Genomic DNA, 21152 nt, shown 5'->3' with positions numbered 1-21152 from the left:
ACACAATAGTTGAAACTAGTTTAGTGGATAAAGCAAGTTAAGATTTATTTGAGGTGATGTTAGGAATAATTTTGTTATGCATGATAGTTATTTTAGCTATACTTTCGCCATCCTGAAATTGGTAAAAAATTGTTAGAAAGTATTCTGTGAAATCATATTACTTGTTTTACAGAAAGTTTGAACTTAATTTAGTGATTAAGAAAGTAAGGATTGTTGATAGAAAAATCTTTTGCTATGCATATGAAAAATTATCGGGATTGCTTTCTTGCGTGAGAAATTGATGAAACTTGTTACAAAAATATTTTGGTTAAGTTATGAGTCATTTGAGCTAGTAAAGTAACGTGAGCTGTTAACAGTTATGATGACATCAGTCATTTTATGATGCATGTGTTGTTTTGCATTTCATGGCATGCTATGACACCCATCATTGTTAGTTTAAAGTTGAAACTGAAAATAACTCAACTTGAATACACCGCTGACTGGGTCATGGTGCCGCTGAATCGAGTTCTTTCCAGTGCAACCACATTTGCCTTTATGGGGGGCCTTGATTCGGTCCATTGACACGGGCTCTGGTCGGTGCCTCCATCTAGGGAAGGTTATGTCGTGTTTTCCCTGGCCCGGCAAGCAAGCATAATCTTGTGTGCTTGTTAATGAGATTATGGTACCGATTTCCCCAAGTGGGAGTTTCCCCAAGTGGGTGTTTCCCCGAGTGGGAGTTTGGCCACGACGGTGGTCGGGTGTCTTTGGTAGACACGGGGCCACCCAGGACCAGCCCGTTGGGGATTTGGGTCTGAGTGGTCGGGAGAGTGCTGTTGCAATGGAGGGGTTTCGTCGGAATGTCATTAGTCCACCCGAATAGGAGTGCGAGGCCATGGGTTCCGTGGTGTGGGTCCAGTGTGCTACCTCTACAGAGTGTATAATCTATCGATAGCCACGTCCACGGTTAAGGACACCTTGTAGTAGGTCCCACCATGAGTCAATGAATAATAAAAATTGCACACTAAGCTGTAAACTTTGCATTGTCAAGGATGGCAGAAAGGCCATCGAGGAATTTGGGACCGGATATTGGTCGTGGTTGTGATCGCCGCAAGGATCACGAGTCATTGTGTTTTACCACGTTGGTGGTGTGTTTTACCACGTGGTGGTGTGTTTTACCACGTTGGTGGTGGTTGTGATCTGAGGATGATCACGGTTGGTAAGTTGTCCTGAGGGATGTTCGAGCATGATCACAGCATGTTGACATATAGTGTTGCATCATTAATAATTGGCTAAATATCATGATATTGTTTGTCATTATGATTATGCTTGTTGTAAGCTTGAAAGTACATTCTAGGTACTGACCTGGCGTGTCATGCCAGATTTCAGGAAAGTCTCGTTGGAAAGGAGCGCTGTTCGAGTCTAGATCGTGTCCACATCGGTGTCCCTGTGAGATGGAGCTTCCGCTATGACATTATTCCGCTGCCATGTAGTTGTTTGGGTCGAGGCCCCTTTATGTTCACTAAATAATGTGCATATTGATCAGCCGCACCGAGTGTGCCGCTTGGCCTCGATCGCTGTTGTAATATGAACTTTGTTCCGCTAGCATCAATAAAGCGGTTGTGTTCTGTACCAATATGTTGTGTGTTGCCAGAAGACATGGTCTCTGGGCTGGCAATGCAGGGTAAATCGGTTGCTCTGAGCCGGGGTGCCACAGCAGCAGCGACAGTTGCAGGCCGCGGGCGCGTGAGCGGCTGCCGGCGGACGAGGCCAGGTAGAGCGGGAGCGGGCTGGGGTACGTCGTCCGGGCGTGAGCGGGCGCCAGTGCACATGCCGGGGTGCGGTGCGTGCAGCCCCGAGGCCAGAAGGGGAGGGGCATAAGGAGGAGGCGGTGGCGAGCATGTGGATAGCGGGTGCAGGGGCGGTGGCCGCGAGGTGCGGCCGGGCGTGGCGAGTGCAGGGGGCGCGACGGGGAGCAGTAGCAGGCAGAGCACCATCGGCGGGCGTGGGTGCACAAGTCGGCGTGGCGCGGCACGGGCCATGAGCGGGGGAAGCGCGCGGGGCGCTGTGGTGCGTGCCAGCGCACGCGCACGTGACGCGAAGGAGTGGTGAACGGTGGCCGTACGGGAGGAGGGAAAGGAGGATAGGAGGGGGGTTTCCTCACAAGGGAGCTGCAGGGGGAAGGCAATGGGCTCGTGGAGGTGGCGGCAGTGTCGCTGGTGATAGGGGGGGCAGTTCAAGGGAGGTGCCAGCGTCAGGGTCGAGCAACACCGGGCTCGGGGTAGTTCCGGCAAGGAGGAGGACGAGGAGGCGATCCAGTCGGCGGCGGCTCGCGGGAAGGACTGGCGGCGCGGCCGGCGCGAGGTGAGCACCCCCGATTCAGATCGGGTCATGGGGGGGGGAGGAGTGAGGGGAGAATGGGGATCGGGCTAGGGTTCGGTGCCCCCAGGGGGTTATAGGCTAGGGGAGGAAGTGGGCCGGCTTGACAGGCCACTGGTTGGGCCGAGGCCCAGTTGGCCTAGGGGGTTTTCTTTTTATTTCATTTCATTTTCCCATTCTTTTCTATTTCTTTTCTGTTTTAATTTTAGTTCCACATTATTTTTTGTTAGTATAATATGATAATATTTCCTAAAATGACGTTTCAAAATAACCCTCTGCCACAAAAGGTCTTAACCCAAATTAAATTAGTTTAGTATTTTATAAAATACCAAAGGCATTTAAGTAATGTTTTAGTTACCGCTTAAATCATTTTAGAGCATTCAAACCTTTTATAAAAGTGTGGTTTCTGCACCATAATTACCTATGCATTATTTGGCACATCCCGAACATTTTAGTTTTAATAATTGAAAACCTTTATCGTTTGACATGATTTTTGAATTTGAATTTGGAACGGTTTCGAATCAACACGGGTTTATCAACAGTAACCGAGGTGACATGGCACCATTAGTATAGGTTTACTGTAGCTTGATTATCCGGGCGTCACACTCGAGGACGATATTCATCTTAAGGGGGGTAGGTTTGTAACATCCCAAATTTTCAATTTGGAATGTTGTACATAGGTCATTCATGCATATCATATTTTATTGCATTTTTGCTTCGCGATCCTCGAAATTCTAAGCAACACAAGGACCCACGGAGAGAGTTGGGAATTTCGATATTTTCATATTTGAGTTTTTCTCAATTTTTGAAAATAGGATCATTTGGATTTAATTATTTTTCTCTCCGAAAATAATTGATAATAAAAATATACGAGAGGAGATAATATGACTTCTCCAAAATAAATAAAATATTGGAGGAAAAATATTAGAATCAAATAAATATTTTATTTTGGATTTTATCGTTATTTTATTTGAATTAGGAAAATATGCATTTTTTCAAAATTGCATTTTAGGGACAAGAAAATGTTCATCATGTTCTAAATATTTTATTTAGACGGTGAAAATTTGTTTTATTTTTTTAGATTTTTATTCTATTTATTATGATTTTTTTGGCGAAATCTTAAAAAAAAACTTCTTCGGACCGCGCCGGGCCGCAGCCCAGCCGGCCCATCCCGCTCGCGCCGCCTCGCCCTCCCGTGCGGACGCCGGACTCCGGCGAGGAGGAGTCCGAGTCGGCCTCGCCGCCCGTCACGCAAGCCGAGGCCCCGCCCCCCCTTTTTAAGCCACGCCCCCCCTTGCCTCCTCACCCCGCGCCGCCAGCCCCGCGCCGCCGCCCGCTGCTCCCGCCGCTCGTCGCTGCCCGCACCGCCGCCTACCGAGCCACAACACCGCGCCGTGTTTCGCTACCCCGCGCTGCACCCAGTCTCGCCGCGCCGCTGCGTAAGCCCGCCGGAGCCGCCGCCAACGGATCTCGTCGTTTCGGGTTTTTTTGGTTTTAGGTAAAAACCCCGGTTTTTTAAAACCCTAGATGTGTTTTTTTATTTTTTTATCGGTTCGGTTTTCTCGGTATAGTTAGTTAGCAAACATACGTTCGTTCGACTTAACGAACGCCGTTCATCCGTTAGCCATAGACAGCGAACGTTCGTTCATTAGCCTGTTCGTCTCGTTTCTTTTTCCTAGGTTTTTCCGTGATTATTTTCGATCGTGATTTCTGCCCTAATCTTCATTCTAGTTTTTCTTTTCACTCGTTTATCCGAATCAGGTGAAACAAGTGCCTAGATCTTCGTCTCGAAGCCCTCTTTCCATTTAACCAACTTGAACAAGATTTTTTTACTGTAAAATTTGACTTTAGTCTAGATTAGTATTTGGATTTTGTTTCTTCTGTAGTATGAGTTTCGTTGCTCCGTTTGATTTGATTCTTTTTGCAAACCGCAGTTCTTCAGTTGAACTTTTTGGTTAGATCTTCTTATTTGAGTTTTCCCCGTGCATCTTTGCTTAATTTCATATGTATGCTATTGTTTGTTTGCGATAGAACACTCCGAGTGCGAAGCGTGCTACTACGAGTCTCTAGGATTTACAGATCATCAGCAAGGCAAGTAACACTTTGATCATACCCCTTTATCGCCCATTTTTTATGCCTTAGTTTCATCCCTCACATATTGCATGAGTAGGATCTCTTAACATGTGGGTCTGGGAAGTAGATGATGAGGTAGAACCTGTTTTACTATCAAACCCTTGGGAGTTACTTCTATGTTATGCTTATATTGCTATGCTATGCTCGTAGACGTGGATTGGGTTTGAGTGTAACCATGACAGATGTGAGTTGTTAATTAATGGTTTAACATAAGGTGGCAACTTTAATACACATCTGGGTGGATTGCTTGTGGGCACCTGGAGAATCCAGTGTTGTCGTAGGATATCCCGGAGTACCCGTGTGATCATCTTACGGTCCGCCACCCAGGATCAAAGGGATCATAATATTATTCATGGTAGAAACTTTCATGTGCAGCCACAAGCCATTATGGGCTCTGGCATAGTTGAGTATGTTGCGTGACCTCTTTCAGTGGTGGGCTAGCAGATGTAGGGGAAAGTAGGTGTAACGGTCCACCCAGAGTAAAGAGTTAATGCTTCTGAAAGACTGTGTCTCGGTCATCCATTTCTCAAACACCCTGTTGTGCGAGAAATCCAACGGAGATCGAGTCTTGTGCAGAAAAGTGCGCAAACCTCTGCAAAGTGTATAAACTAATCATGGTTAGCCGTGTCCCCGGTTATGGACATCTTGAGTATCTTGTACTTGAATTATTGATTTGATCTCATCACCCTAAAGTTAATCTGTTGGGATGTTAATGACTACTTTAATTGGGATTGAGTTGGAGGAGCCTTCTCAATGATGTTTCAACTACCATGATAGTTAAATAAAATAAATTCCTTGGTTGTAGGGAAAAATTGGCTTTTTGCAAAACAATATAACCATAGAGCCTCCACAAGCCATATATGCATGTATTGATAGCTTTTATATGTTCATTGCTCTTGTGTTACTTTGCCAGCATATTCCATGTGCTGACCCATTTCGGGCTGCAACATATCATGTTGCAGACTTTTCAGACAAAGAGAACTTAGCTATGCCGTTGGACTTGATGGACTCACTTTATCCTCCAAGTCTTCCGCTGTTATCTTATTTAGATGGCCTTAAGCCATATTTATTGTAATAAGTTCTCTTTTGGGACATTCGATGTAATAAGTGTGTGATTGCTACTCTATTATAAATCCTTCGAGTATTGTGTGTGTCAGCATTACCGATCCAGGGATGACACTAAAGCACAGGGACTTGACCGTCTGAGGTCGGGTCGCTACACTCTGTCCCATGTAGGCCCAATCTCCCCCCCCCCCCCGGGGGGGGGGCCGGTAACCCTCCAGTTTTTCCAAAATCAGCCGGAACACTTTCGGTGTCCGAATATAGTCATCCAGTATATCAATCTTTATGTCTCGACCATGTCGAGACTCCTCGTCATGTTTGTGATCATATTCGGGACTCCAAACTACCTTCGGTACATCAAAACACATAAACTCATAATACCGATCGACACCGAACGTTAAGCGTGCGGACCCTACAGGTTCGAGAACTATGTAGACATGACTGAGACACGTCTCCGGTAAATAACCAATAGCGGAACCAGGATGTTCATATTGGCTCCCACATATTCTTCGAAGATCTTTATCGGTCAAACCACATAACAACATATGTTGTTCCCTTTGTCATCGGTATGTTGCTTGCCCGAGATTCGATCATCGGTATCTCAATACCTAGTTGAATATCGTTATCGGAAAGTCTATTTACTCGTTCTATAATGCATCATCCCGCAACTAACTCATTAGTCACATTGCTTGCAAGGCTTATAATGATGTGCATTGCTGAGAGGGCCCAGAGATACCTCTCCGATATTCGGAGTGACAAATCCTAATCTCGATCTACGCCAACTCAACAAACACCACCGGAGACACATGTGGAGCATATTTATAGTCACCCAGTTACATTGTGACATTTGAGAGCACACTAAGTGTTCCTCCGGTATTTGGGAGTTTCATGATCTCATAGTCATAGGAACATGTATAAGTTATGGAGAAAGTAGTAGCAACAAACTAAACGATCATCGTGCTATGCTAATGAATGGGTCAAGTCAATCACATCATTTTCTAATGATGTGATCCTGTTAATCAAGTGACAGCTCTTGTCTATGGTTAGGAATCATAACCATCATTGATTCAACGAGCTAGTCAAGTAGAGGCATACTAGTGACGCTCTGTTTGTCTATATATTCACACATGTACCAAGTTTTCGGTCAATACAATTCTAGCATGAATAATAAACATTTATCATTATATAAGGAAATATAAATAACAACTTTATTATTGCCTCTAGGGCATATTTCCTTCAGTCTCCCACTTGCACTAGAGTCAATAATCTAGATTACATTGTAATGATTCTCACACCCATGGAGTCTTGGTGCTGATGATGTTTTGCTCTTGAGAGAGGCTTAGTCAACGGGTCTGCAACATTTAGAACCATATGTATCTTGCAAATCTCTATGTCTCCCTCCTTGACTTGATCGCAGATGGAATTGAAGCGTCTCTTGATGTTCTTGGTTCTCTTGTGAAATCTGGATTCATTTGCCAAGGCAATTGCACCAGTATTGTCACAAAAGATTTTCATTGGACCCGATGCACTAGGTATGACACCTAGATCAGATATGAACTCCTTCATCCAGACTCCTTCATTTGCTGCTTCCGAAGCAGCTATGTACTCCGCTTCACACGTAGATCCCGCCATGACGCTCTGCTTGGAACTGCACCAACTGACAGCTCCACCATTTAATAAAAATACGTATTCGGTTTGTGACTTAGAGTCATCCGGATCAATGTCAAAGCTTGCATCAACGTAACCGTTTACAACGATCTCTTTGTCACCTCCATAAATGAGAAACATATGCTTAGTCCTTTTCAAGTATTTCAGGATGTTCTTGACTGTTGTCCAGTGATCTGCTCCTGGATTACTTTGGTACCTCCCTGCTAAACTAATAGCAAGGCACACATCAGGTCTGGTACACAACATTGCATATATGATAGAACCTATGGCTGAAGCATAGGGAATGACTTTCATTTTCTCTCTATCTTCTGTAGTGGTCAGGCATTGAGTCTGACTCAATTTCACACCTTCTAACATAGGCAAGAACCCTTTCTTTACTTGATCCATTTTGAACTTCTTCAAAACTTTATCAAGGTATGTGCTTTGTGAAAGTCCAATCAAGCGTCTTGATCTATCTCTATAGATCTTGATGCACAATATATAAGCAGCTTCACCGAGGTCTTTCATTGAAAAATTCTTATTCAAGTATCTTTTATGCTATTCAGAAATTTAGTATCATTTCCGATCAACAATATGTCATCTAGATATAATATCAGAAATGCTACAGAGCTCCCATTCACTTTCTTGTAAATACAGGCTTCTCCAAAAGTCTGTATAAAACCATATGCTTCGATCACACTATCAAAGCGTATATTCCATCTCCGAGAGGCTTGCACGAGTCCATAAATGGATCGCTGGAGCTTCCACACTTTGTTAGCTCCTTTTGGATCGACCAAACCTTCTGGTTGCATCATATACAACTCTTCTTTAAGATATCCATTAAGGAATGCAGTTTTGACCTCCATTTGCCAAATTTCATAATCATAAAATGCGGCAATTGCTAACATGATACGGACGGACTTAAGCATCGCTACGGGTGAGAAGGTCTCGTCGTAGTCAACTTCCTTGCACTTGTCAAAAACCTTTCGCAACAAGTCGAGCTTTGTAGACATTAATATTACCATCAGCGTCAGTCTTCTTCTTGAAGATCCATTTATTCTCTATGGCTTGCCGATCAACGGGCAAGTCAACCAAAGTCCACACTTTGTTTTCATACATGGATCCCATCTCAGATTTCATGGCCTCAAGCCATTTTGCGGAATCTGGGCTCATCATCGCTTCCTCATAGTTCGTAGGTTCGTCATGGTCAAGTAACATGACCTCCAGAACAGGATTATCGTACCACTCTGGAGTGGATCTTACTCTGGTTGACCTACGAGGTTCGATAGTAACTTGATTAGAAGTTTCATGATCATCATCATTAGTTTCCTCACTTATTGGTGTAGGAATCACTGAACTGATTTCAGTGATGAACTACTTTCCAATAAGGGAGCAGGTACAATTACCTCATCAAGTTCTACTTTCCTCCCACTCACTTCTTTCAAGAGAAACTCCTTCTCTAGAAAGGATCTATTCTTAACAACGAATATCTTGCCTTCGGATTTGTGATAGAAGGTGTACCCAACAGTCTCTTTTGGGTATCCTATGAAGACACATTTCTCCGATTTGGGTTCGAGCTTATCAGTTTGAAGCTATTTCACATAAGCATCGCAGCCCAAACTTTAAGAAACAACAACTTGGGTTTCTTGCCAAACCACAGTTCATAAGGTGTTGTCTCAACGGATTTTGATGGTGCCCTATTTAATGTGAATGCAGCCGCCTCTAAAGCATAACCCCGAAATGATAGCGGTAAATCAGTGAGCGGCATCATAGATCGCACCATATCTAATAAAGTGCGGTTACGACGTTCGGACATGCCATTACGTTGTGGTGTTCCAGGTGGCGTGAGTTGCAAAAATATTCCGCATTGTTTCAAATGAAGACCAAACTCATAACTCAAATATTCACCTCCACGATCAGATCGTAGAAACATAATTTTCTTGTTACGATGATTTTCCACTTCACTCTGAAATTCTTTGAACTTTTCAAATGTTTCAGACTTATGTTTCATCAAGTAGATACACCCATATCTGCTCAAATCATCTGTGAAGGTAAGCAAATAATGATATTCGCCGCGAGCCTCGATGTTCATTGGACCACATACATCAGTATGTATGATTTCCAATAACTCTGTTGCTCGCTCCATTGTTCCGGAGAACGGAGTTTTAGTCATATTGCCCATGAGGCATGGTTCACAAGTACCAAGTGATTCACAATCAAGTGATTCTTGAAGTCCATCTGAATGGAGTTTCTTCATGCGCTTTACACTAATATGACCCAAACGGCAGTGCCACAAATAAGTTGCACTATCATTATCAACTCTACATCTTTTGGCTTCAATACAATGAACATGTGTATCACTACTATCAAGATTTAGTAAAAATAGACCACTCGTGAAGGGTGCATGACCATAAAAGATATTACTCATATAAATAGGACAACCATTATTCTCTGATTTAAATGAATAAACGTCTAGCATCAAACAAGATCCAGATATAATGTTCATGCTCAATGCTGGCACCAAATAACAATTATTTAGGTCTAAATTAATCCCGAAGGTAGATGTAGAGGTAGCATGCCGACAGCGATCACACCGACTTTGGAACCATTTCCCACGCGCATCGTCACCTCGCCCTTAGCCAATCTTCGCTTAATCCATAGCCCCTGTTTCGAGTTGCAAATATTACCAACAGAACCAGTATCAAATACCCAGGTGCTACTGCGAGCATTAATAAGGTACACATCAATAACATGTATATCAAATATACCTTTCACTTTGCCATCCTTCTTCTCCACAAAATACTTGGGGCAGTTCCGCTTCCAGTGACCAGTCCCTTTGCAATAGAAGCACTCAGTTTCAGGCTTAGGTCTAGACTTGGGTTTCTTCACTTGAACAGCAACTGGCTTGTTGTTCCTCTTTAAGTTCCCCTTCTTCCATTTACCCTTTTTCTTGAAACTAATGGTCTTGTTGACCATCAACACTTGATGCTCCTTCTTGATTTCTACCTTTGTAGCCTTTAGCATTGCGAATAGTCTTATCCATCCCCTGCATATTATAGTTCATCACGAAGCTCTTGTAGCTTGGTGGCAGTGATTAAAGAACTCTATCAATGACACTATCATCAGGAAGATTAACTCCCAGCTGAGTCAAGTGGTTGTGGTACCCAGACATTCTGAGTGTATGTTCACTAACAGAACTATTCTCCTCCATTTTGCAGCTGTAGAACTTATGGGAGACTTCATATCGCTTAATCCGGGCATTTGCTTGAAATATTAACTTCAAATCAAGGAATATCTCATATGCTCCATGACGTTCAAAGCGTCATTGGAGTCCCGGTTCTAAGCCGTAAAGCATGGAACAGTAAACTATCGAGTAGTCATCAGCTTTGCTCTGCCAGGTGTTCACAACATTTGGCATTGCTCCTGCAGCGGGTTTGTCACCTAGCTGTGCTTCCAGGACGTAATTCTTATGTGCAGCAATGAGGATAATCCTCAAGTTACAGACCCAGTCCGTGTAGTTGCTACCATCATCTTTCAACCTAGCTTTCTCTAGGAACACATTAAAATTCAACGAAACAACAGCAGGGGCCATCTATCTATAACAACATAGACATGCAAAATACTATCAGGTACTAAGTTCATGATAAATTAAAGTTCAATTAATCAAATTACTTAAGAACACCCACTTAGATAGACATCCCTCTAATCATCTAAGTGATCACGTGATCCATATCAACTAAACCATGTCCGATCATCACGTGAGATGGGGTAGTTTTCAATGGTGAAGATCACTATGTTGATCATATCTACTATATGATTCACGCTCGACCTTTCGGTCTCAATGTTCTGAGGCCATATCTACATATGCTAGGCTCATCAAGTTTAACCCAACTATTCTGCATGTGCAAAACTGGCTTGCACCTGTTGTATGTGAACGTAGAGCTTATCACACCCAATCATCACGTGGTATCTTAGCACAACGAACTGTAGCAACGGTGCATACTCAGGGAGAACACTTATACCTTGAAATTTAGTGAGAGATCATCTTATAATGCTACCGCCGAACTAAGAAAAATAAGATGCATAAAGGATAAACATCACATGCAATCAATATAAGTGATATGATATGGCCATCATCATCTTGTGCTTTTGATCTCCATCTCCAAAGCACCATCATGTTCACCATCAACACCGGCTTGACACCTTGATCTCCATCGAAGCATCGTTGTCGTCTCGCCAACTATTGCTGCTACGACTATCGCTACCGCTTAGTGATAAAGTGAAGCAATTACATGGCGATTGCATTTCATACAATAAAGCGACAACCATATGGCTCCTGCCAGTTGCTGATAACTGTGTTACAAAAGATGATCATCGCATGAAATAAAATTTAGCATCATGTCTTGACCATATCACATCACAACATGCCCTGCAAAAACAAGTTAGACGTCCTCTACTTTGTTGTTGCAAGTTTTACGTGGCTGCTACGGGATGAGCAAGAACTGTTCTTACCTACGCATCAAAAACCACAGCGCGGTATAGTGATTGCTTTTTGATCTTCAGGAAGAACCATGTTCATTGAATCCGATTCAACTAAAGTTGGAGAAACTGACACCCACCAGCCACCTGTGTGCGAAGCACGTCGGTAGAACCAGTCTCGCGTAAGCGTACGCGTAATGTCGGTCTGAGCCGCTTCATCCAACAATACCGCTGAATAAAGAATCAACTAGTGACGGTAAGCAATATGTATATACCCACGCCTACAACTCCTTTGTGTTCTACTCATGCATATAACATCTACGCATAGACTTGGCTCGGATGGCACTGTTGGGGAACGCGGGAATTTCAAAAAAATTCCTACGCGCACACAAGATCTATTATGGTGATGCATAGCAATGAGAGGGAAGAGTGTTGTCCATGTACCCTGGTAGGCCATAAGAGGAAGTGTTATGACAACGCGGTTGATGTAGTCGTACGTCTTCACGATCCGACCGATCCTAGTACCGAAAGTACGGCACCTTCGCGATCTGCACACGTTCAGCTCTGTGACGTCCCACGAACTCTCGATCCAGCTGAGTGTCGAGGGAGAGCTTCGTCAGCATGACGGCGTGATGACGGTGATGATGAAGCTACTGGCGCAGGGCTTCGCCTAAGCACTACGACAATATGACCGAGGTGGATTATGGTGGAGGGGGGCACCGCACATGGCTAAAACCAATCAACTTATGTTTCCTAGGGTTCCCCCTGCCCCATATATAAAGGAGCAAGGGGGAGGCCGGCCAGCCCTAGGGGCGCGCCAAGGGAGGAGGAATCCTCCTCCTAGTATGAGTGGGATTCCTCCTTTCCTAGTCCTACTAGGAGGAGAAGGGGAAAGAGGGAAAGTGGAGGAAGAGGAGAAGGAAAGGGGGCGCGCCCCCCTCCCTAGTCCAATTCGGACTCCCTATAGGGGGGGTGTGGCTTCCCCTTGTGGGCTGCCTCCCCTCTTCCCTATGGCCCATGTAGGCCCAATCTTTCCCCGGGGGGTTCCAGTAACCCTCCGGCACTCCGGTTTTCTTCGAAATCAGCCGGAAGACTTCCGTTGTCTGAATATAGTCATCCAATATATCAACCTTTAAGTCTTGACCACTTCGAGACTCCTCGTCATGTCCGTGATCATATCCGGGACTCTGAACTACCTTCGGTACATCAAAACATATAAACTCATAATACCGATCGTCATTGAATGTTAAGCGTGCGGACCCTACGGGTTTGAGAACTATTTAGACATGACCTAGACATGTATCTGGTCAATAACCAATAGCGTAACCTGGATGTTCATATTAGCTCCCACATATTCTTCGAAGATCTTTATCGGTCAAACCGCATAACAACATACATTGTTCCCTTTGTCATCGGTATGTTACTTGCTCGAGATTCAATCGTCGGTATCTCAATACCTAGTTCAATCTCGTTACCGAGAAGTCTCTTTACTCATTCCGTAATGCATCATCCCGCAACTAACTCTTTAGTCACATTGCTTGCAAGGCTTATAGTGATGTGCATTACTGAGAGGGCCCAGAGATACCTCTCCGATATTCGGAGTGACAAATCCTAATCTCGATCTATGCCAACTCAAGAAACACCATCGGAGACACCTGTAGAGCATCTTTATAGTCACCCAGTTACGTTGTGACATTTGATAGCACACTAAGTATTCCTACGGTATTCGGGAGTTGCATGATCTCATAGTCATAGGAACATGTATAAGTTATGGAGAAAGCAATAGCAACAAACTAAACAATCATCGTGCTAAGCCAACAGATGGGTCAAGTCAATCACATCATTCTCTAATGATGTGATCCTGTTAATCAAGTGACAACTCTTGTCTATGGTTAGGAAACATAACCATCATTGATTCAATGAGCTAGTCAAGTAGAGGCATACTAGTGACGCTCTGTTTGTCTATATGTTCATACATGTACCAAGTTTCTGGTTAATACAATTCTAGTATGAATAATAAACATTTATCATGATATAAGGAAATATAAATAACAACTTTATTATTGCCTCTAGGGCATATTTCCTTCAATCATTACATAGGCATCACGTCCAAGATTAGTAGACCGACTCCTGCCAGCATCTACTACCATTACTCCACAAACCGACCGCTATACAGCATGCATCTAGTGTACTAAGTTCATGGAGAAACTGAATAATGAAATAAGAACGATGACATGATGTAGACAAGATCTATCTATGTAGAGATAGACCCCATCGTTTTGTCCTTAGTTGCAACGATACATATATGTCGTTTCCCTTTCTGTCACTGGGATCAAGCACCGTAAGATCGAACCCACTACAAAGCACCTCTTCAGATTGTAAGATAAATAGATCAAGTTGGCCAAACAAAACCCAAATATCAGAGAATAAATACGAGTCTATAAGCAATCATGCATATAAGAGATCAAAGAAACGCAAATAACTTTCATGGATATAAAAAGATAGATCTAATCATAAACTCAAAGTTCATCGATCCCAACAAACACACCGCAAAAGAGTTCGTCATATGGATCTCTAAGAGACTATTGTATTGAGAATCAAGAGAGAGAGAGAGAGAGAAAGAGAGAGAGAGAAGAAGCCATCTAGCTACTAACTACAGACCCGAATGTCTACAAAGAACTACTGACGCATCATCGGAGAGGCACCATTGGAGTTGGTGAACCCCATATGAGATGGTGTCTAGATTGGATCTGGTGGTTCTAGATTTTGCTGTGGTTGGATGAGTATTTCGTCGACTCCCCCAGGGTTCTAGAAATATTGGGGTATTTATTGAGCAAAAGAGGCGGTCCAGGGGGCACCCGAGGTGGGCACAACCCACTAGGGCACGCCTGGGCCTCCTAGCGCACCCTGGTGAGTTGTGCCCCCCTCAGGTCACCCCCCCAGGCGCAACCAGGGCCTATTGTGTTCCTTATGGCCCATAAAAATTCTCTGTAAAGTCTCGTGGCATTTGGACTCCGTCTGATATTGATTTTCTGCGATGTAGAAAACATGGAACAAAACAGGAACTGGCACTTGGCACTATGTCAATAGGTTAGTACCAAAAAATGACTATAAAATAATTATAAAACATCCAATATTGATAATATAAAAGTATGGGACAAGCAAAAATTATAGATATGTTGGAGACGTATCAATGGTGCGTTGATGATAAACTCATTGCCCTTGTGCTTCAAATGATAGTCTCCCCAACACTCAACTCTCTCTCAGAGATCTGGATTTGGTGGAAAGATGATTTGAGTGGAAAGCAACTTAGGGAAGGATAGAGATCAAGATTCTTGTGGTTGGATTGTTATATCTTGGTCTCAACACATGAGTAGGTGGTTCTCTCTCAGAAAATGAATGGTGGAAGTGTAGGCACGTTCTGATGGCTTTCTCCATGAATGGAGGATGGGTGGAGGGGCATATATAGCCTCCACACAAAATCTAACCGTTACACACAATTTACCAAACTCGATGGGACCGAATTGTTAAACTCGGTCAGACCGATTTAGTTCAAAATGTGAACGTTAGGATTTTCGGTGGGACCGACATGTCAAGTCGGTGGGACCAATTTCATTAGGGTTAGGGCATAACATAATCTTGGTGAGACCAATCACATGAACTCGGTGAAACCGATTTCTGTAATAGGCAAAAAGAGAGTTGGTCAGGCAAACTCGGTGGGACTAATCGCTCATTTCGGTGAGACAAAAACATTACGAAAAGGAAATAGAGAGTTTGAATTGTGAACTCACTGGGACCGATCGCTCATCTCGGTTCGACCGAAATGTTACGAAGGGAAACATAGAGTTTGCAATCCCATCTCGGTGAGACCGAGATCCCTATCGGTGAGACCAAACTTATTAGGGTTTCTGGCTATGGCTATGTCAAATGAACTCGGTGGCTCTGGATAGATCAAACCGGTGGGGCCGAGATTGACTTTTGGTTTGGGACATATGTGAATATGAGAAAGTGGTTGAGGGCTTTTGGAGCATATCACTAAGGATTTTGAGCAAGCAAGCCATTAAGCAACACCTCATCCCCTTTTAATATTATTGGCTTTTCCTATGGACTAAATGTGATCTTGGATCACTAAAATGAAAATGTAGAGTCTTGATCTAGAGTCAATATGTGTCCTTAGCATTTTGAGGGGTCCACATCTCTAGTCCATGCCATGCCAATCATTAAACTTTCTCAAATGATCATCTTGAAATAGTATTAGTTCAATGAGCTATATGTTGTTAAGAATTACCAAAAGCACCCAGGGATTAGTTGCACTTTCAATCTCCCCTTTTTGGTAATTGATGACAACATGTAGATCAAAGCTTCGACGAATGATAATAAGATTGAAATATATCCTTGCTTTGAGAAGTATGTGATAAGCAAGAGCTCCCGCTAAATTTGTGCATTATTTAAAATGTGCTTTTGAATGCAAATGCACAATCGGTTAGGATCCTGGGTTACTCTTCCATGTCACATACATCTTGGTGGAGCGCTCAAAATGATTGATTATGAAAATATGCACTCATCACCTAGGCAAAGTGAATGATGATTGATGTCTACTACACAACCTTCTTCTTATAGATGTTGTTGGGCCTCCAAGTGTAGAGGTTTGCAGGACAGTAGCAAATTTCCCTCAAGTGGATGACCTAAGGTTTATCAATCCGTAGGAGGCGTAGGATGAAGATGATCTCTCTCAAGCAACCCTACAACCAAATAACAAAGAGTCTCTTGTGTCCCCAACACACCCAATACAATGGTAAATTGTATAGGTGCACCAGCTCGGCGAAGAGATGGTGATACAAGTGCAATATGGATGATAGATAAAGGTTTTTGTAATCTGAAAAAATTATAAAAACAGCAAGTTAACTAATGATAAAAGTGAGCGTAAACAGTATTGCAATGCTCTGAAACAAGGCCTAGGGTTCATACTTTCACTAGTGCAAGTCCTATCAACAATAATAACATAATTGGATCACATAACTATCCCTCAACATGCAACAAAGAGTCACTCCAAAGTCACTAATAGCGGAGAACAAACGAAGAGAGTTTGGTAGGGTACGAAACCACCTCAAAGTTATTCTTTCCAATCAATCCGTTGGGCTATTCCTATAAGTGTCACAAACAGCCCTAGAGTTCGTACTAGAATAACACCATAAGACACAAATCAACGAAAACCCTAATGTCACCTAGATACTCCAATGTCACCTCAAGTATCCGTTGGCATGATTATACGATATGCATCACACAATCTCACATTCATCTATTCAACCAACACATAGGACCTCAAAGAGTGCCCCAAAGTTTCTACCGAAGAATCACGACGAAAACGTGTGCCAACCCCTATGCATAGGTTCATGGGCGGAACCCGCAAGTTGATCACCAAAACATACATCAAGTGAATCATGTGATATCCCATTGTCACCACAGATACGCACGGCAAGACATACATCAAGTGTTCTCAAATCTTTAAAGACTCAATCCGATAAGATAACTTCAAAGGGGAAACTCAATCCATTACAAGAGAGTAGAGAGGGGGAGAAAACATCATAAGATCCAACTATAATAGCAAAGCTCGCGATACATCAAGATCGTACCACCTCAAGAACACGAGAGAGAGAGAGATCAAACACATAGCTACTGGTACATACCCTCAGCCCTTAGGGATAACTACTCCATCCTCGTCATGGAGAGCACCGGGATGATGAAGATGGCCACCGGAGAGGAATTGCCCCCTCCGGCAGGGTGCCGGAACGGGTCTAGATTGGTTTTCGGTAGCTACGGAGGCTTCTGGCGGCGGAACTCCTAAACTATTATGCTCCCCGATCGTTTTAGGATATATGGAGATATATAGGAGGAAGAAGTGCGTCAGGGGGGCCACCAGGGGCCCACGAGGGTGGAGGGCGCACCCAGGGGGTGGGCGCGCCCCCCTGCCTCGTGGCTTCCTCATTGATCCCCTGACGTGCACTCCAAGTCTTCTGGGCTTCTTCTGATCCAAAAATAAGTTCCGTGAAGTTTTAGGTCAATTGGACTCCGTTTGATTTTCCTTTTCTGCGATATTCTAAAACAAGGAAAAAACAGAAACTGGCACTAATAATACTTCAAGCATACTAACAAAGCAATCATGTCTTCTCAAAATAACATGGCCAAAGAAAGCTATCCCTACAAAATCATATAGTCTAGCTATGCTCTATCTTCATCACACAAAATATTTAAATCATGCACAACCCCGATGACAAGCCAAGCAATTGTTTCATACTTTTGATGTTCTCAAACTTTTTCAATCTTCACGCAATACATGAGCGTGAGCCATGGACATAGCACTATAGGTGGAATAGAATGGTGGTTGTGGAAAAGACAAAAAGGAGAAGATAGTCTCACATCAACTAGGCGTATCAACGGGCTATGGAGATGCCCATCAATAGATACCAATGTGAGTGAGTAGGGATTGCCATGCAACGGATGCACTAGAGCTATAAGTGTATGAAAGCTCAACAAAAGAAACTAGTGGGTGTGCATCCAACTCGCTTGCTCACGAAGACCTGAGGCATTTTGAGGAAGCCCATCATTGGAATATACAAGCCAAGTTCTATAATGAAAGATTCCCACTAGTATATGAAAGTGACAACATAGGAGACTCTCTATCATGAAGATCATGGTGCTACTTTGAAGCACAAGTGTGGTAAAAGGATAGTAGCATTGCCCCTTCTCTCTTTTTCTCTCATTTTTTTATTTTTTATTTGGGCCTTCTCTTTTTTATGGCCTCTTTTTTTATTTGGGCATCTTTGGCCTTTTTTTTCGTCCGGAGTCTCATCCCGACTTGTGGGGGAATCATAGTCTCCATCATCCTTTCCTCACTGGGACAATGCTCTAATAATGATGATCATCACACTTTTATTTACTTACAACTCAAGAATTACAACTCGATACTTAGAACAAGATATGACTCTATATGAATGCCTCTGGCAGTGTACCGGGATGTGTAATGACTCATGAGTGACATGTATGAAAGAATTATGAATGGTGGCTTTGCCACAAATACGATGTCAACTACATGATCATGCAAAGCAATATGACAATGATGGAGCATGTCATAGTAAACGGAACAGTGAAAAGTTACATGTTAATATATCTCAGAATGGCTATGGAAATGCCATAATAGGTAGATATGGTGGCTGTTTTGAGGGAGGTATATGCTGGGTTTATGGTACCGGCGAAAGTTGCGCGGTACTAGAGAGGCTAGCAATGGTGGAAGGGTGAGAGTGCGTATAATCCATGGACTCAACATTAGTCATAAAGAACTCACATACTTATTGCAAAAATTTATTAGTTATCGAAACAAAGTACTACGCACATGCTCCTAGGGGGATAGATTGGTAGGAAAAGACCATCGCTCGTCCCCGACCGCCACTCATAAGGATGACAATCAATAAATAAGTCATGCTCCGACTTCGTCACATAACGGTTCACCATACGTGCATGCTATGGGAATCACAAACTTCAACACAAGTATTTCTCAAATTCACAACTACTCAACTAGCATGACTCTCATATCACCATCTCCATATCTAAAAACAATCATCAAGTATCAAACTTCTCATAGTATTCAATGCACTTTATATGAAAGTTTTTATTGTATCCCTCTTGGATGCCCATCATATTAGGACTAGTTTCATAACCAAAGCAAACTACCATGCTGTTCTAAAGACTCTCAAAATAATATAAGTGAAGCACGAGAGTTCATCTATTTCTTCAAAATAAAACCACCACCATGCTCTAAAAGGATATAAGTGAAGCACTAGAGCAAATGACAAACTACTCCAAAAGATATAAGTTAAGCTCAATGAGTAGTCGAATAATTATGAAACTATTTGAAGACTCTATAACATTTAATAATTTCAGATCTTGGTATTTTATTCAAACAGAAAGCAAAGCAAAAGAAAATAAAATGAAGCTCCAAGAAAAACACATATCATGTGGCGAATAAAAATATAGCTCCAAGTAAAGTTACCGATGAATGAAGACGAAAGAGGGGATGCCTTCCGGGGCACCCCCAAGCTTAGGCTCTTGGTTGTACTTGAATATTACCTTGGGGTTCCTTGGGCATCCCCAAGCTTAGGCTCTTGCCACTCCTTATTCCATAGTCCATCGAATCTTTACCCAAAACTTGAAAACTTCACAACACAAAACTTAACAGAGAACTCGTAAGCTCCGCCAGTATAACAAAATAAATCACCACTTAGGTACTGTTGTGAACTCATTCTAAATTCATATTGGTGTAATATCTACTGTATTCCAACTTATCTATGGTTCATACCCTCCGATACTACTCATAGATTCATCAAAATAAGCAAACAACATATCGAAAACAGAATCTGTCAAAAACAGAACAGTCTGTAGTAATCTGTATCAAACGTATACTTCTGAAACTCTTAAAATTCTCAAATAAATTTCACGTGAGGAATTTATCTATTAATCATCTGCAAAAATAATTAACTAAATAGCACTCTCCAGTAAAAAAATGGCAGCAATTCTCGTGAGCGCTAAAGTTTCTGTTTTTTACAGCAAGATCAACAAGACTTTCCCCAAGACTTCCCAACGGTTCTACTTGGCACAAACACTAATTAAACATAAAAACTTATTCATAGCAGAGGCTACATAAATTATTTATTACTAAACAGGAACAAAAATAAAGTTGGGTTGCCTCCCAACAAACTCTATCGTTTAACGCCCCTAGCTAGGCATGATGATTTCAATGATGCTCATATAGAAGATAATAATTGTAACATAAAGAGAGCATCTTGAAGAATATGACTAGCAAATTTAAGTCTAACCCACTTCCTATTTATTGGTATTTTTTGAGAAAACAACTTGTGGGAACAAGGATCAACTAGCATAGGAAAGCAAAACAAGCATAACTTCAAAACTTTAAGCACATAGAGAGGAAACTTGATATTATTGCAATTACTACAAGCATATATTCCTCCCTCATAATAATTTTCAGTAGCATCATGAATGAATTAAACAATATAACCAGCACCTAAATCATTATTTTCATGATCTACAAGCATAGAAATTTTACTACTCTCCACATAAGCAAAATTCTTCTCATTCGGAATAGTGGGTGTATCATAAGAGACTCGAATACTATAAATTGTTTCCACATTCAAAGAGTAATGTTCAGAAAAGGGGTAATCATAATCATGACAAGTTTTATAAATATAATCACTACTTTTTATAGCATAAGTATCATCACAATAATCATCATAGGTAGGAGGCATGCTATCATCATTATAAATTTGCATATCAAAACTGGGGAGACTAAAAATATCATCTTCATTAAGCGTAGCATCCCCAAGCTTCGGACAAACATTAATTGCAGCAAATATATTATCAAAAACATCATCTTCATCAAACATAGCATCCCCAAGCTTGGGCCT

This window comes from Triticum urartu, chromosome 3, assembly GCF_003073215.2.
Source record: "Triticum urartu cultivar G1812 chromosome 3, Tu2.1, whole genome shotgun sequence".
NCBI classification, from domain to species: Eukaryota; Viridiplantae; Streptophyta; class Magnoliopsida; order Poales; family Poaceae; genus Triticum; species Triticum urartu.
The sequence above is the reverse complement of the archived record's forward strand: the minus strand, read 5'-3'. Positions refer to the sequence as shown.